Below are 8,744 nucleotides of genomic sequence, written 5' to 3'. Positions count from 1 at the left end.
AACCATATCATAACCGCTACACAGAGCCTAAATCGTAGTCACCATATAGGTAATGTAAAGTCCTAGTAAACATAGCTAATATAACTAACATGTTATTGAACCCGCTATAATCATGCAGTATAGTGTACAGTCAGTTAGCAGTTCAGCAGTACTCCGGTGGGCCCCGGTGGCAATAAATTAGTAAAAGCCTACCTTGACTTGAATAATTCCAGTGTTGTGTTGGATAGGCATAGCCAGCTAGCTAACATAGCATTCCTCTGTTTGCGCTAGCTGCATTTGCTGGCTAAATAAGTGAACATGAGTAAGTGAAAGTGAAAAAAACATGACTTTTCTCTCTCTCTCTTGCTTCTCCTTCATTTTTTAAGAAAGTAATTAGTTTAAAACTGTTATCTTTCTCTTTGAGTCAACTACTCTCCATATGTTATGCACTGCAGTATGCACTGTAGCTTATGCTTTCAGTACTAGATTAATTTCATGCTGCAAGAGCTCTGATAGATTGGAGGACGTCCTCTGGAAGTTGTCATTATTAGTGTTTAAGTCTATGGAAGGGGGTGAGAACCATGAGCCTCCTAGGTTTTTTTATTGAAGTCAATGTACCGGCAGGAGGACGGCTGGCTTTTGACTACACCATGGTGCTACCCTATAGAGTGCTGTTGGGGCTACTGTAGACCTTCATTGCAAAACAATGTGTCTTAATCAATTATTTGGTGATGTGAATATATTTAGTACAGTTTAATCTAAAAATGAAACATTTCAAAAGTTTCACTATTTTTTTAAAAATGAAATTCACTGAGGAGGATGGTCCTCCCCTTCCTCCTCTGAGGAGCCTCCACTGCAAGTCAAAACTCTTTCTTTACCTCACTCAAACAAACACACACACAGATCAAATCAAAATCTTTCTCAGGTACTGGCTCATTTGCTCCAATCTCCCCTCATACACTTCATAACAAATGTATTTTGTTATTAATAACAAGAATCTCAGAGCACATCAGCAGTCAGGAAGGAGAAAATAAAGATTGCTCTTCCGGCTCTGTGTGGGAGCTCTCGGTTGGTGCAGCAGTTGACAGTGTGTGCAACTGTTTGCAGAAGTCTTGTTTATTTTCAGCGTGCTTAGTTTGTAAAGTGTCGATTGCTGGTGTTATCACTCTAGGTCGTGGTTGTAATCTTTCAGGACCACTCCTGTAATTGATTGTATGAATTAGCAGTAGTTTATGTGTCGGGGAGCTAAGGTAAGTATGTTATATCTGGAGTATTTCTCCTGTCTTATCCGGTGTCCTGTGTGAATTTAAGTTCGTTCTCTCTCTCTCTCTCTCTCTCTCTCTCTCTCTCTCTCTCTCTCTCTCTCTCTCTCTCTCTCTCTCTCTCTCTCTCTCTCTCTCTCTCTCTCTCTCTCTCTTTCTCTTTCTCTCTCTCTCTCTCTCTCTCTCTCTCTCTCTCTCTCTCTCCTCTTTATAGGTTTCTTCCTAGGTCTGTACAGCACTTTGAGATATCAGCTGATGTAAGAAGGGCTTTATAAATACATTTGATTTGATTAGTAACATTGTTGCAACGCTTTGACAAACAAACCAACACACCATCAGGTGTAGCAGACAGACAGCAGTGCAACTGTAAGCCTGAAGTCAACAGCTAAGAACTGTTTATTTGCCTGTGGTTCAACACAGAACAAGGTTCACAACACATGACCTTTGATGTCAACATCTCAGAGCAGATACTGAAGAAGACAAGGACATTCCACTAAACTGTATAGCTCTTTTAACAAACAGGGTGGGTCTTCCAAAGTGAAAGTAAACTCTGCTTGCCCTTCCAGAGGAGCGAGGCAAGTGTGAAAATGGCTTGCAAATTCTCTCTCCCCATTGAGGATTTATCCTGTCCTGTGACATCTTCAGAGATCCTGTTGTCATGTCGTGTAGCCACAGCTTCTGTAAAGCCTGTCTGCAGAAATTCTGGGAAAAGAGCGGATCCCAAGAGTGTCCAGTCTGCAGGAGAAGATCCTCAAGGTCTGGAGCCTCCTAATAACCCGTCTCTAAAGTACCTGTGTGAGGCCTTCTTAAAGGAAAGGAGTCAGAGATCTTCAGCAGGGTCTGAGGTGCTCTGCAGTCTGCATGGTGAGAAACTCAAGCTCTTCTGTCTGAAGGATGAACATGCTATCTGTTTGGTGTGTCGTGATTCAAGGAATCACAAAGGTCATAACTGCATCCCCATAGATGAAGATGCAGGAGATCGTAAGGTGAGCAGCATGTGGTAGAGAGAATAGAGTAGATGTCACGGGTCAAAATTTTGATTGATGACCCTATGTGAACTCTATGTGAACCCTATGTAGTGATGACGTGTGCATGTCTTCTGGTCAGGCAAGCCTGGTTAGGTGGGGGCTATGGGGTGAGTAAGGGTCCCTTTGACAGGCCGTTAATGATTGATGACCCAAGCCTGATAGACAAGCCTGGTTAGGTGGGGGCTATGGGGTGAGTAAGGGTCCCTTTGACAGGCCGTTAATGATTGATGACCCAAGCCTGATTTAGGACCCTATGTAATGATTTATGACCCTATGTCATGTAGAAGGGTGCATGCCCTGGGTTGAGTAAGTGACCATGTGTCAGGTCAACCTGTTACTGTTTCTCACGGTTTGGGTTGGTTAAGGCCCCTTATAAAGCCGCTGAACAATACCTGTTTAAGAGTGCACAAGATCTTAAGAATAACCATGGAATTTGGGATCGGTACCAAAGCAGTGATGACTGTAACAACTGAAACAGGCCTTCGGGTTGCCCATAGAGAAAGGGCAAAGTATCAACCAGCAATATATGATGCGCCAAAAAAACGTTTTTTAAATGTGTATAGAACCCAAATACCGCCAGCACATGCTCTGACAGATCAAGTGCTGATGTCTAATGGCCAGCAGTGGGGGTATCGGTTTGATTACCTGGCCTGTAGAGTGACCCTCTATACGGTAGATGAAGGAGAAGAATATACAGACCAGACTGTAGGCTTGGAATATGGTGTTGAAGACTGGTCGGTTTTTCGCAAGGTTGTGTGTCCTGAACTGAGCCTTATCACCAAGGGGTATAGTGTGTTCACGGGCCACGAGACCCGTTGGGAAGGTACCCCGGACTCCTCAGGACAAATATTTCACAGGGTGAAAATACAAAGAAAGAATGGCCGACCGTGCGGCAGCGTGGAGTTCTATATCGGCACCGAGGCAATCCGAAACCACAAACTTAGGGGTGGTGGCCTGACTGGGGATACCCGACTGCGTCTGCTTATTCCTTTTAACAGTTGGGATGTACTGGAATTGAAAATGTTGCAACCGTTGGATGCTCTCTTTGTACAGAGCCAACAGCGTCAGAGCCTTGTTCATTTAAAGAAGTGCATAATATATACGAATCGTAAAGATTACGATGCAAAAGAGCCTCAAGAAGATACAGCGTCAGAAGAAAACTAAGTAAGCGGATGCTTTAACCCCGCCCCCCCAGATACCCAAGGGCCTTGTTCTACAATAAAAAGAAAAAAAGCAGACAGTTCTTCATTTCAGCATACACCATGGATCTCCAGACCATCTACGAGGAAGCCACTACGTCATGGGGGCCCGACACTAAAGACTCTATGCCACGAAGCCCTACACTCTACGCACCCCTGGCAAGACCCGTGACACCCCCGACATTTACCCAGCCTGAGGATGTGTTTGATGGGGTGGCCAGTACTGTTTTTGTGGATACAATCAAGGCCTCTGTAGCTACACTTTTAAACGTGGTGATTGGCGAATATATACGAGAAAAATGCATCGGCTGTGAGATCAATCATCCCAGCCAGCGTCGTCATCCTTGCCTCTACGACCCTCCTAGATACTACTTTTTCAATCATTTTGAGGAGCTGGTGAAAAGACTGTGGTCCTGCCGTTTTATACCAGCGCTGGTCATCGCCCTGGAGTCTATGGGTATTGCGCCGTCTATCCCTAGAGTTTACGGGGTAACCGAAGCCTTCCTACATGAACTGAAGGAGGCCCTCTTCATCCATGAGAAACTCAAAGAAATCCGACACACCCTGGTGGACGACAACAAATACAGGGAAGCTGTGATGGCTGATGTGATGCTTTTCTGGCTCAATAAATCCCAAGAGACCGAGTGACATTTTGTTTATTTAGAGCTATGGGTAACTATGTGTCTACGATGTTTGAGCGAATAAATACATTTTTTCTTTTGAGAGACCTTACAAATGTTATGCATCAGATTATTGAAAATAAAGTGAACAATGTAAAGTTCTACACAACCCACAATACAGGGGTTATTGTAGAGCGTGTGTTAAAAATGGAGCAAATCATGAAACATGTCCGACATACGGGCGAGAGTTTACAATGGTCACATATGGTATCAAGGCTTGTTGAGGATTCTGAAGAACTAGAAATAACTTTGGCTAAGATTTTACATTATTTGTTTGAACCACCCTTTAATGTGAATGTGTATCATATTTGTTGTTTATATACTTATATATCAGACGTGTGTGTTTTAAAAATTCAGCGAAACAAACCTGTAAATCTAAACAATATATACAGGGTGTTGCATGCTGTGATTGTTGAGAAAACGGGGACTTGTATCTTGCAACAAATCCTGAATTGTCTGTATACGTAATAATTGTTGCATTCTTAAAATAAAAATTCACAAACTGAAATGTTGTCGTTATATGAAAGTGGCTCATTACAGTTATTGTACCTCAGAGAGGCAAGAAGGATGGCTGAGCAGCTGTTGAAAAACATATATTATAATCCCTCTAACCCCGGGTCTTATGGGGGTAAAGAGCGTTTACAGAGAGCTATAGTCGAAGAAACAGGGAGTCTGTTAAGCGATGCTAAAGTGAATGAATGGTTATCAGAGCAAGATGCCTACACTCTACATAAACCTGTAAGAAAACATTTTCCAAGAAATAGAGTTTTTTCTACGCATCCATTATCCCAATTTCAGGCGGATCTATGTGACATGCAGTCCCTTGCCGATAAAAATGATGGAAATCGCTACATGCTAACGGTTATAGATATTTTCTCTAAATTAGCCTATGTAAGGGTGTTAAAAAATAAGAGCGGGGCAGAGGTGACCAGGGCCTTTGAATCGATCTTGAAGGCAGGAGGCGCCCCCAAGAAAGTGCAGACGGATGGCGGAAAAGAATTTTTTAATAAAACATTTCAGAAGCTAATGAATAAGTATAATATAGTACATTTTGCTACAGGCTCTGATTTGAAAGCTTCGGTTGTGGAACGCTTTAATAGGACTTTGAAAGAGCGGATGTGGCGCTATTTTACAGCTCACAACACCAACCGATATACAGACATAGTTCAGGATTTAGTAAACGGTTACAACCACAGCTACCATAAGACTATACGTATGAAGCCCTCGGAGGTCTCTTCGGAAAACTCTTTTCAAGTCTTTAAAAATATGTATGGTTTGTTCCCACTTCGCCGTAAGAAAAAAATGACTTTTAAATTCCTAGTGGGTGACTTGGTGCGTATATCAAAGTTGAGGGGTGTTTTCGACAAAAAATACGAACAAGGCTTTAGCTCGGAGTTGTTTACCGTTACCGAATGTCTGCCACGCATTCCGCCGGTCTACAAATTAAAAGATTATGACGGGGATCTTATAGAGGGATCTTTTTATGAGAAGGAATTACAGAAGGTCCAGTTGGGTAAAGACAAAGTCTTTCACGTGGAGGAGATTCTAGATCAGAAGAGAGAAAAGGGTAAAAAATGGTTGCTGGTCCGCTGGAAAAACTGGCCTCAAAAGTTCAACAGTTGGGTATTGGAGCAGGATGTGGTGGAGGCAACGGGGGTTAATTTAAACCCCTAGTCATGATAACTAGCGCATCATTCGCGTGTACACAGTTGGGCATCATGGAACACAGCGGCTTCTACCTGACTCTCCCCAGTAATGCGTCGGCACAGATATATCGGAATAATCAGAGTTCGAAGTATACAACCAATTTTCCAAAGCCTATAGAGTTATCAGAGGCTTGGGAAGTAGGTCTCAGCGAGATTACATACCCCCATAGTTGGTATAATATCAAAGCTAAGGACCGTGATTTTTATTGCAAAAGGTTCTCGGAACCTGCGAAACTTATTAAGCTTAAAAAAGGTTTCTATAGAACCGTCGACAGGATCGTCTCAGAGTTGAATGAACACCTAACCCTGAACAAGATGGAAATATTCCTATTCTACAATCCAATCCATAAAAGGATACAAATCTCAGGGCCTGCTAACGGAGGTATAAAGACCAGCGGTAATTTATCCTACATGTTGGGGATGGGTCCCAATAAATGGACGTATGTGAACGATAAATTATTCCCATTCCCTGCGGATATACATGCAGGCTTTTACAACATATTTGTCTATACCGACATCATAACCTATCAAAGGGTCGGAGACAGCTGTGTCCCCCTCCTGCGAACAGTTCATATAGACGGCAAGGATGGGGACATCGTCACTGTCAATTATGACAAGCCGCACTACGTACATGTCAGCAAGAACTATATTGAAAACATTCTGGTTGAGCTTAAAACGGATCAGAACGAAAACATTGAATTTACTTATGGTAAAACGATTGTAAAACTCCACTTTAGACCCACCAAAACCTCTCTACATATATAATAGCTGTATTATATTTATAAACATAATACAAATAAAAGGGTTATGGAGCTCCATCAGCTCGACCCTAACCGTTATGTTTCATACTATGTGGATCAAGTGGGTAATGGACTACCAGGATATCATGGAGCGCCGACAATGTATGGTTCGGGGATAGGAGGTATATTCCGTAACCTCTTCAGGATGGTTTTACCGTTTATGAAGAGAGGCTTCAGCATAGCCAAACCACATTTAAAATCAGCGGCTAAAAATATAGTAAGTGAGGTTGTAGCCAATGCTATGACCCGAAGGGCGTCACCAGAGGTGGAGCATCAAGAAGGCTCGGGGCTTATGATATTGTCACGAAGGCCAAAAAAGAGACCTCCTGGTTTAAGGCGTAGACCTGCACCTAAAAAGCGGCGGTTAACTGTTAAAAGAACCTCAGTAAGTCAAAGACGGGGTAAAGTGAGGAGGTCTGTACCAAAACAGGCTAAAAGAATACTAGGAAGTATTTTCTAAAAGAATAAGTGACATGGCTCTTTTACATCGAATGTCCTCTGAAGCTATAAAGACAGAACTTGATCTTTTCACGGCACCGTTAACGCAGCATTCAATAGATAGATCCAGTTATGTGGAGATAGCCCCTCTCTCTGCTATTACCGATAACGGGCCTATCGAATTTTTCATACCAGGCCATGGTGACAACTATCTGGACCTCAACAACACCTTGGTGCATTTACGTCTAAAAGTGACCAAAAGAGATGGGTCTAATATTGCAGACGATGCCAAAGTGAGTCTCATTAATTACCCCTTGGCCACCATTTTCTCCCAAGTTGATGTGACTTTGGGTGAACGCCTAATCAGTCAAAGCAGCGCTACATACCCTTATAGAGCCATCATGGAGTGTTTACTAAACTACTCCGAAGACACTCTCAAAACCCAATTTAGCGCCGGGCTGTTTAGCAAGGATACTGCAGGAGCCTCTATGGAATCGACAGACCCTTCCACCGGTGCAAACAAAGGACTAGCGGCACGAGCTCGCTACTGCGCCGAATCTCGAGAGTTTCATTTGCTAGGCCCTATACACTCTGACATTTTCTTTCAAGAACGGTTACTCTTAAATTCGGTTGATTTAAGATTAAAATTAACCAGGGCCAAGGATGATTTTTGCCTGATGTCTCCCCAAGACGGGGATTTTAGTTTGAAAGTGTTGGGGGCAACCCTTTTTATTAAAAAAGTATCTGTATCTCCGGCCGTGCGCCTGGGTCACTCACATGCTTTGATGAAAGGAAATGCCCTTTACCCTCTCCAAAGAATTACCATGAAAACCTTTAGCATACCTGTGGGCAGTAGAATCTGCAGTCAAGAAAACCTATTTCTAGGCCCTTTACCTAGATATGTGGTTATAGGTCTGGTTGATCACGCCTCTAATACGGGCAGTTTAGATAAAAACCCCTTTAATTTTCAGCACTTCAATGCAGAGTATGTAGCGCTCTGTCAGGACGGACGTCAGGTTCCGGCGAAGGCTTTCCAACCACAATTTAATAACAACATATCTGTGCGAGAATTTTACAATCTATTCCTGGCTACAGGGCGACATCTAAAAGATCTCTCTTTACCTATTGACAGAAATGATTTTGCAGAGGGTTACACATTGTATGCTTTCAATTTATCACCTGATGATGACACCTCAGGAAATCTGTCTGTGGTGTCCCAAGGTAACCTCAGGCTGGAAATGCGTTTCCGTACACCTTTAACCTGTACAGTTAGCATGATTGTTTACGCATGCTCTGATTCAATCTTGGAAGTGAATGCCCGAAGACAGGTCTTAGTGGATTATTATTAAGGACCTTTGAACAAAGACATGAATACCCAAGAGTTGGACGGGCTCATGAGCCGCTTGATTGGAAAACAATTTTGTGGAGTGTTGGCTTGTGATGAATTACCTATGGAGATATGGTCTGAGAGGCCTGCAATGTTTATTGTCAATACCCATCCTAAACACATGCCTGGTGAACATTGGCTAGCTATGACATTAGAACAGGAAGGTGGACGAAAAATCTCAACTTTTTTTGATTCCTATGGCTTTCCCCCCGGTTTTTCACATTTCCCTAAATCTATTAAAGATTTTTTGACCCTAAACGGTACA

This window comes from Oncorhynchus kisutch, linkage group LG1 (genome assembly GCF_002021735.2).
Source record: "Oncorhynchus kisutch isolate 150728-3 linkage group LG1, Okis_V2, whole genome shotgun sequence".
In the NCBI taxonomy this organism is placed as follows: domain Eukaryota; kingdom Metazoa; phylum Chordata; class Actinopteri; order Salmoniformes; family Salmonidae; genus Oncorhynchus; species Oncorhynchus kisutch.
This window is presented reverse-complemented; position numbering follows the sequence as displayed.